The sequence below is a fragment of the Zalophus californianus genome, chromosome 1 (assembly GCF_009762305.2).
Source record: "Zalophus californianus isolate mZalCal1 chromosome 1, mZalCal1.pri.v2, whole genome shotgun sequence".
NCBI classification, from domain to species: Eukaryota; Metazoa; Chordata; class Mammalia; order Carnivora; family Otariidae; genus Zalophus; species Zalophus californianus.
Window position 1 is genome coordinate 11,967,387 of NC_045595.1, and position 10,251 is coordinate 11,977,637.

Sequence of the window (10,251 nt, forward strand, 5' to 3'; positions counted from 1 at the left end):
TTGACTTTCCCACATTACTTTCAATAAAACATCAATTTCTAATTCCTGTGTCTTATGTGAATCGATCTGGGGGATGTGTTGGAGGGCACAGTGCTAACTGAAGATGGCAAAAGAGAGGTCAAGCGTGTGGGTATCCCCTTTAACAGATGTGAAATGTTGGTGGAGGTCACACAATACATGAATGAAGGAGTTACATGCAACTTTAGGTCTGTCTGACTGTCATGCTGGATTTCAGGAAACCATATGTCTCAGGATCCAGGAATGGGGACTTCCATTGGGCAAGTTCGTACTCAAAGTTGTGGGCAGATATTTGAGTTGCAGGAAGAAGATGTTTTATAATAATAAACCTAAGAATGGCTATCACATATGAGTGCCTGCTGCTTGCCAAATGTGGGAAGGGTTTCCTATGCATTCACTCTTCTATGACTCTAAATTATTATTTCTGCACATTTAGATATGACCCACATCTATTACCATTCACATTTTTGAAACGTAGAAAATGCAAACCTGAGAGATGATTTGTCCCCAGCCACACTGCCCTGAAGTGGTGAAGCAGGAATCCATTAAAATCTGCATGTGAGTGTGGTTGGTGATCAGGAATGCATCTCTCTCAGGTGCCTGTAGAGAGAAGTGTGGTCCTGACCGGGAGAGGAAGGCTGTCATTAGAAGGAATAGACACCCTTCTGGAGGGCAGGTGCAGCCCTAGACACATACCCCTTTCACACAGCCAGAAAGAAACACTGACTCCAGAGGATTTACAGAGACACTTTGTCACATCAACACAAACAATGAGACCCTGGGGTTCCATTTCATTATTTTACAATTATTGGTGTTAATGACTAATCCTCCCCCCACCCCCACCACCCGCCACCAGCACCAAGATGTCCTTACTCGGGAAGCTTCATAAAGTAGCAAAGCAATATCTAGCTCCCTGGTTGCCATGTCCTGGGATGAATCTTTTCTCAAAATTAGGCTTTTTATCTGTATTTTGAATGTTGTGTTCCCCTACATGCATATTACCCATTTCTCTCTAATTACCCACTCTTACTGATGAATTGTCTCTCTGGGTTAGTAACTTGCCAAATATTAGTGGCATGTGATCTCTTTGACAGCTCACCCTCTTTATATTGATTCCGTTTAGGTTTTCCACTACTAGGTTGGGAAACCCTTGAGGATGACTTCAGATATGGAGCTGTGCTGTAGCCCCTCCATGGCAGCCATCCCTGCTAGGGAAGGAGGGAAGAAGGCCCATTAGACATGACTCAGGGTCTCCACTGCCCCTGCCTAGGAGGACTTCTTGGAAGGGTCCCTCACCCTTCCTAACCATGGCCAGCTCCTCTGCAACATAGTGTTCATGATAGTGGTTTGTGCTTCACAGAGCTGCTTGGGTTTTATATAAGATCATGCACCTAAGTGCTCAGCACGGGTCCTGGCGCATAGTAAGAATTCAAAATAGTATTAATAATTATTATGACTACTATTCTAAAATCCCAGTGGGAGGAGCTCAGGGTCTGTATTCAGCCACACCTGGGTTGAGTCCTACTTCAGAGCTTGTCAGTGCCTCCAGCCATTTTTCTAGGTAGGAAGGGAAAATTCAAGAAAAAAGAAAAAACAAGTCCAGTCTTTCCTTAAAAAATGTATACTGCAATCTCTAATAAACATAACATAATAAATAAAAAAATTTGAATTGGAACAATCTGGTGCTGGTTGGCATTCCATCTTTGGTTTGTTTTTGTTTTTGTTTTTACTGATTTGAGATTTTTATTTTTTTATTTTTTTTATTATGTTCAGTTAGCTAGCATATATATAGTACATCATTAGTTTTTGATGTAGTGTTCAACAATTCATTAGTTGTGTATCACACCCAGTGGCTTTCCATCTTTGAAAGGAAAATGCATATCTCACATCACTATGCCCAGTATGCTTGCATCAACTCTGAGCTGTGTGCAAGCCTTAGTAAGTATTACATGGTGGCTTTCTCCTTTTTATACAAAACTCTACCATGTTATCTGCATGAGTTAAATAAATTTGAGAAGTTGTTTTAAAACACTACTTCCAAATAAAATCCCCAAAGCAATATTGGGTTGGTTCCTTATTTTTTTCTATAATAAATCTCTTTATATCTATCAATATTATTATGTAATATTATATGTTATGTTGCATTATATTACATAAAATTATTATTATATTATATATTATATAGCATATATTATATTATATATTATAATCACATTAACATACACTCATATATTATGAAAGTATATACTGTGTACTATTATATGTTATGCTAATATATATTATCATTGCATTTTATAATTAATTTATATAATATAATATATAATATAATATATAACTATGTATTTTAAATATAGAACAGAATTAATTAATATTGTCAATATTAATATGTATAATATACATAATATGTAATAATATATACATATGCTATGTTGCATATAATAATTAATATATGTGTATATAATATATTTTGTATTGTGTAATTATGTAATATAAGTATACTAATTATATTTCTGTCTTAATATATAATATATAAATGACATATTTATATCTTGATATATATCATATAATATATTATATATTAATATATAAACCATAGTAACATAGCATATTATGTATATTACATATACTATTATATATAGGATTATAGTATGTAAATATAATTAAATACATATTCCATTTTATGTAATGAAACAATACACTTACAACATATTATAATTTATAATATATTGTAGTTGCACTAGAACATTATTTACTCACTACATTAAGTTTTTCAGGCAATTAACAAATATTTATTAAGTACCTACTATGTGTCAAGCATAGTAGGGTACAATGGTAAGCAAGAGAGTGACCCTGACCCCGAGGAGCTTACAAGCTAATGGGGAGATTCACGGGGGAATAGAGTACCATTGTGTACTGTACAGCAATCATGCTATTCAAAAATAATTCATAGGAACTACAATGAAGTGCAGATAGCAAAGTCTCTGCACCCTGTGAAAGCTGTGAAATGCTCTCAGAGTGTCAAGAGCTGTGGTTTTACCTTTTCTCCCTCCTGGCAAACTCAGCGACTTTCCACACATTCTATGGAAGTAAAGGACTCAGCAAAGAGAAGAGTCATAAGTACATGCAGAAGCTGGGCTCCCCTGGCCCCCAGGCCCTGAGGTCTGTGAGCACACCATGTAAAAGGTGCGGACGGAGGCTCTGCACAGAAAAGTCTTGGAGATGAGGAGTGGGATATGAGGATGGAAGCGTCTGTTCTGTAACTCAAGTGCCTCCACACTCTTTTCTCTTTATAGCAGGAAGAATGTGTCTGGCTCCAGTCTGACCCTGAATTTTGAAAATGCTTTGTTGTACACTTTAAGGAATGGACAAGTGGTTGGAGGGTCTCATAAAGGAGCAGGTGTGTAGCACCTCCCCCTATGTCCTTTGTGATCATCCTCATTTGCTAGGCCCATCCTCGTGGGCTCCTCTGCCATCTCCAGTTTTGGTTTCTGTCCCCAAAGCTGAGTTCAGGTAATTCCATGCACTGATGTAGAAAAAAAATTACTTTTTAGAGAGGTACAGATGTGCGCAGCCACTCTCCTCTTGTGGCTATATATTTTAAAGATCTTTGTATTTTTAATTTTAAAAATATTTTATTTATTTATTCATGAGAGTCAGAGAGAGAGAGAGAAGCAGAGGCAGAGGGAGAAGCAGGCTCCCCGCCTAGCAGGAAGCCCAATGCGGGACTCAATCCCAGGACTCTGGGATCATGACCTGAGCCAAAGGCAGACGCTTAACCATCTGAGCCACCCAGGCACCCCAGATCTTTGTATTTTTAAAATTAGTGCCAAAAGGGAGAGGCAAATGAAATTACACATATCTCATTAACTTAGTAGATGGAGCCACATAGTCTTTTTTTTAAATTTTTTATTGTTATGTTAATCACCATATATTACATCATTAGTTTTTGGTGCAGTGTTCCATGATTCATTGTTTGTTCATAACACCCAGTGCTCCATGCAGAACGTGCCCTCCTCAATACCCATCACCAGGCTAACCCATCCCCCTACCCCCTCCCCTCTAGAACCCTCAGTTTGTTTTTCAGAGTCCATCATCTCTCCTGGTTCGTCTCCCCCTCTGACATACTCCCCTTTCCTTCCTCTCCTGTTATCTTCTTCTTTTTCTTTTTTCTTAAAATATGTTGCGTTATTTGTTTCAGAAGTACAGATCTGTGATTCAACAGTCTTGCACAATTCACAGCGCTCACCGTAGCACATACCCTCCCCAATGTCTATCACCCAGCCACCCCATCCCTCCCACCCCCCCCACCACTCCAGCAACACTCAGTTTGTTTCCTGAGATTAAGAATTCCTCATATCAGTGAGGTCATGTGATACATGTCTTTCTCTGATTGACTTATTTCACTCAGCAATAACACCCTCCAGTTCCATCCACGTCGTTGCAAATGGCAAGATCTCATTCCTTTTGATGGCTGCATAATATTCCATTGTGTATATATACCACTTCTTCTTTATCCATTCATCTGTCGATGGGCATCTTGGCTCTTTCCACAGTTTGGCTATTGTGGACATTGCTGCTATAAACATTGGGGTACACGTACCCCTTCGGGTCCCTACATTTGTATCTTTGGGGTAAATACCCAGTAGTGCAATTGCTGGATTGTATGGTAGCTCTAATTTCAACTGTTTGAGGAACCTCCATACTGTTTTCCAAAGTGGTTGCACCAGCTTGCATTCCCACCAACAGTGTAGGAGGGTTCCCCTTTCTCCACATCCCCGCCAACATCTGTCGTTCCCTGACTTGTTAATTTTAGCCATTCTGATCGGTGTGAGGTGGTATCTCATTGAGGTTTTGATTTGGATTTCCCTGATGCCGAGCGATGTTGAGCACTTTTTCATGTGCCTGTTGGCCATTTGGATGTCTTCTTTGGAGAAATGTCTGTTCATGTCTTCTGCCCATTTCTTGATTGGATTATTTGTTCTTTGGGTGTTGAGTTTGATAAGTTCTTTATAGATTTTGGATACTAGCCCTTTATCTGATATGTCATTTGCAAATATTTTCTCCCATTCCATCCGTTGTCTTTTGGTTTTGTGGACTGTTTCTTTTGCTGTGCAAAAGCTTTTTATCTTGATGAAATCCCAATAGTTCATTTTTGCCCTGGCTTCCCGTGCCTTTGGCGATGTTTCTAGGAAGAAGTTGCTGCGGCTAAGGTCGAAAAGGTTGCTACCTGTGTTCTCCTTTAGGATTTGGATGGACTCCTGTCTCACGTTTAGGTCTTTCAACCATTTGGAGTCTATTTTTGTGTGTGGTGTAAGGAAATGGTCCAGTTTCATTCTTCTGCATATGGCTGTCCAATTTTCCCAAAACATTTGTTGAAGAGACTGTCTTTTTGCCACTGGACATTCTTTCCTGCTTTGTCATAAATAAGTTGACCATAGAGTTGAGGGTCCATTTCTGGGCTCTCGATTCTGTTCCATTGATCTATGTGTCTGTTTTTGTGCCAGTACCATACTGTCTTGATGATGACAGCTTTGTAATAGAGCTGGAAGTCCGGAATTGTGATGCCGCCAGCTTTGCTTTTCTTTTTCAGTATTCCTCTGGCTATTCTGGGTCTCTTCTGGTTCCATACAAATTTTAGGATTATTTGTTCCATTTCTTTGAAAAAAGTGGATGGTATTTTGATGGGGATTGCATTGAATGTGTAGATTGCTCTAGGTAGCATTGACATCTTCACAATGTTGATTCTCCCAATCCATGAGCATGGAACGTTTTTCCATTTCTTTGTGTCTTCTTCAATTTCTTTCATGAGTATTTTATAGTTTTCTGAGTACAGATCCTTTGCCTCTTTGGTTAGATTTATTCCTAGGTATCTAATGGTTTTGGGTGCAATTGTAAATGGGATAGACTCCTTGATTTGTCTCTCTTCTGTCTTGTTGTTGGTGTATAGGAATGCCACTGATTTCTGTGCATTGATTTTATAGCCTGCTACTTGACTGAATTCCTGTATGAGTTCTAGCAGTTTTGGGGTGGAGTCTTTTGGGTTTTCCACATACAGTATCATATCATCTGCAAAGAGTGAGAGTTTGACTTCCTCTTTGCCGATTTGGATGCCTTTGATTTCTTTTTGTTGTCTGATTGCTGTGGCTAGGACTTCTAATACTATGTTGAATAGCAGTGGTGAGAGTGGACATCCCTGCCGCGTTCCTGACCTTAGGGGGAAAGCTCTCATCTTTTCCCCGTTGAGAATGATATTCGCTGTAGGTTTTTCATAGATGGCTTTTATGATATTGAGGTATGTACCCTCTATCCCTATACTCTGAAGAGTTTTGATCAAGAAAGGATGTTGTACTTTGTCAAATGCTTTTTCTGCATCTATTGAGAGGATCATATGATTCTTGCTCTTTCTTTTGTTAATGTATTGTATCACGTTGATTGATTTGCGGATGTTGAACCAGCCTTGCAGCCCAGGAATAAATCCCACTTGGTCCTGGTGAATAATCCTTTTAATGTATTGTTGGATCCTATTGGCTAGTATTTTGGTGAGAATTTTTGCATCCATGTTCATCAAGGATATTGGTCTGTAATTCTCTTTTTTGATGGGGCCTTTGTCTGGTTTTGGGATCAAGGTAATGCTGGCCTCATAAAATGAATTTGGAAGTTTCCCTTCCATTTCTATTTTTTGGAACAGTTTCAGGAGAATAGGTATTAATTCTTCTTGAAATGTCTGATAGAATTCCCCTGGGAAGCCATCTGGCCCTGGGCTTTTGTTTCTTGGGAGATTTTTGATGACTGTTTCAATTTCCTTAGTGGTTATAGGTCTGTTCAGGTTTTCCATTTTTTCCTGGTTCAATTTTGGTAGTTGATACATCTCTAGGAATGCACCCATTTCTTCCAGGTTATCTAATTTGCTGGCATATGGTTGCTCGTAATATGTTCTTATAATTGTTTGTATTTCTTTGGTGTTGGTTGTGATCTCTCCTCTTTCATTCATGAATTTGTTGATTTGGGTCATTTCTCTTTTCTTTTTGATCAGTCTGGCCAGGGGTTTATCAATCTTGTTAATTCTTTCAAAGAACCAGCTCCTAGTTTCGTTCATCTGTTCTACTGTTCTTTCAGTTTCTAGTTCATTCATTTCTGCTCTGATCTTTATGATTTCTCTTCTTCTGCTGGGTTTAGGCTTTATTTGCTGTTCTTTCTCCAGCTCCTTTAGGTGTAGGGTTAGGTTGTGTATTTGAGACCTTTCTTGTTTCTTGAGAAAGCCTTGTATTGCTATATTCTTTCCTCTCAGGACTGCCTTTGCTGTATCCCAAAGATTTTGAACAGTTGTGTTTTCATTTTCATTGTTTTCCATGAATTTTTTTAATTCCTCTTTAATTTCCTGGTTGACCCATTCATTCTTTAGTAGGATGCTCTTTAGCCTCCATGTATTTGAGTTCTTTCCGACTTTCCTCTTGTGTTGAGTTCTAGTTTCAAAGCATTGTGATCTGAAAATATGCAGGGAATGATCCCAATCTTTTGGTACCGATTGAGACCTGATTTGTGACCTAGGATGTGATCAATTCTGGAGAATGTACCATGGGCACTAGAGAAGAATGTGTATTCCGTTGCTTTGGGATGGAATGTTCTGAATATGTCTGTGAAGTCCATTTGGTCCAGTGTGTCATTTAAAGTCTTTCTTTCCTTGTTGATCTTTTGCTTAGATGATCTGTCCATTTCAGTCAGGGGGGTGTTAAAGTCCCCCACTATTAGTGTATTGTTGTCAATGTGTTTCTTTGCTTTTGTTATTAATTGCCTTATATAATTGGCTGCTCCCATGTTCGGGGCATAGATATTTACAATTGTTAGATCTTCCTGTTGGATAGACCCTTTAAGTAGGATATAGTGTCCTTCCTCATCTCTTATTACGGTCTTTGTTTTAAAATCTAGTTTGTCTGATATAAGGATTGCCACCCCAGCTTTCTTTTGGTGTCCATTAGCATGGTAAATGGTTTTCCACCCCCTCACTTTCAATCTGGGGGTGTCTTTGGGTCTAAAATGAGTCTCTTGCAGACAGCATATGGATGGATCTTGTTTTTTAATCCAATCTGATAGCCTGTGTCTTTTGATTGGGGCATTGAGCCCATTTACATTCAGGGTAACTATTGAAAGGTATGAATTTAGTGCCATTGTATTACCTGTAAGGTGACTGTTAACTGTCTGTTGTCTGTGTTTGTTTCTGCTCTTTGCTGCTTTTAGGTTCTCTCTTTGCTTAGAGGACCCCTTTCAATATTTCTTGGAGGGCTGGTTTCGTGTTTGCAAATTCCTTTAGTTTTTGTTTGTTCTGGAAGCTTTTTATCTCTCCTTCTATTTTCAGTGATAGCCTAGATGGATATAGTATTCTTGGCTGCATATTTTTCTCGTTTAGTGCTCTGAAGATATCTTGCCAGTCCTTTCTGGCCTGCCAGGTCTCTGTGGATAGTTCTGTTGCCAATCTAATGTTTCTACCATTGTAGGTTACATATCTCTTCTCCCGAGCTGCTTTCAGGATTTTCTCTTTGTCTCTGAGACTTGTAAGTTTTACTATTAGATGTCGGGGTGTTGACCTATTTTTATTAATTTTGAGAGGGGTTCTCTGTGCCTCCTGGATTTTAATGCCTGTTTCCTTCCTCACATTAGGGAAGTTCCCTGCTATAATTTGCTCCAATATACCTTCTGCCCCTCTCTCTCTCTCTTCGTCTTCTGGGATCCCAATTATTCTAATGTTGTTTCGTCTTATCATATCACTTATCTCTCGAATTCTGCCCTCGTGATCGTGTAGTTGTGTCTCTCTCTTTTTCTCAGCCTCTTTATTTTCCATCATTTGGTCTTCTGTATCGCTAATTCTCTCTTCTGCCTCATTTATCCTAGCATTTAGTGCCCCCATTTTTGATTGCACCTCATCAATAGCCTTTTTGATTTCGATTTGGTTAGATTTTAGTTCTTTTATTTCTCCAGAAAGCGTTTCTCTAATAACTTCCACGCTTTTTTCAAGCCCAGCTAGTATCTTTAAAGTCATGATTCTGAACTCTAGGTCCGACATCGTACTAATGTCCGTATTGAGTAGGTCCCTGGCTGACGGTACTACCTCTTGTTCTTTTTGCTGAGGTGATTTCTTTCGTCTTGTCATTTTGTCCAGAGGAGACTAGATGAATGAGAGAACAAAATGCTAACAGGTTTAAAACGTCCCCAGCAAATATACTGTATACAAATCAGAAGAGACCTGAAACCACGGGAAAAGAAAGGGAAAGAAAGAAAAAAGAAAGAGAAAAAGAAAAAAAAAAGAAAAAAAAGATAAAAACAAAAACAAAACAATACAAAAAAAGCAGAATATGATCCAATATGATCAGGCTAGTGCATAGATCAGTGCCACACACTAGATTTTGGGCGTATTTTGGTCTGTTAGAAAAAAGTGCCTCCTAAAATTTTAAAGGAAGAAAGACATATATGTACAAAATAAGGGTTGATACAATGAAGGGATGGAAGATGACTGTAAAGATGAAAATTATAAAAGATTTTATAAAGGGACTTGGTAAGATAAGTTGTTTGAAAAAAGAAAGAAGATTTAAGACAAAAAAAGAAAAAAAAAAGGAAAAAGGGAGAGAATGTGATCAGGCAGGAGACTAGAACAAAGCCATACACTAGTGATTTAGGGTATATTTTGATCTGTTAGAAGAAAGTGTACCTCAAAATTTTAAAGAGAGAACAACTTATATATATATGCCAAAAATGAGGGTAACTACTATGAAGGGATAAAATATGACTCTAAAAATGAAAAATAAAAAAATTTTTTTTTTAAAAAAGGGATTGATAAGATGTTGGTTGAAAAAGGGGAAAAGAAAAATAAAAAAAAAAAACAGTCAACAAAAATTAACTTTGATGAAATATTGAATCATGGTAAAAAAAAAAAGAAAAGCCATGAATCTATGGGCAGTATTCCCCTAGCGCTGGAGTTCTCCCATTCTCCTTGATCGATCAACTTGGTCTTGGCTTGCTGGCTGTTTGTGCTGATCTTCTGGGGGAGGGGCCTGTTGCTGTGGTTTCCAAATGTCTTTGCCGGAGGCGGAATTGCCCCGCCCTTGTTGGTCCGGGCTAAGGAAGCTGCTCAGGTTTGCTCTCAGGAGCTTTTGTTCCCTGCAAGCTCTCGGTACAGCCTTGGAGGACCAGGGCAGAAATGGTGGCCTCCCAATCTCCGCCCGGAGGAGCTGAGAACTCGGG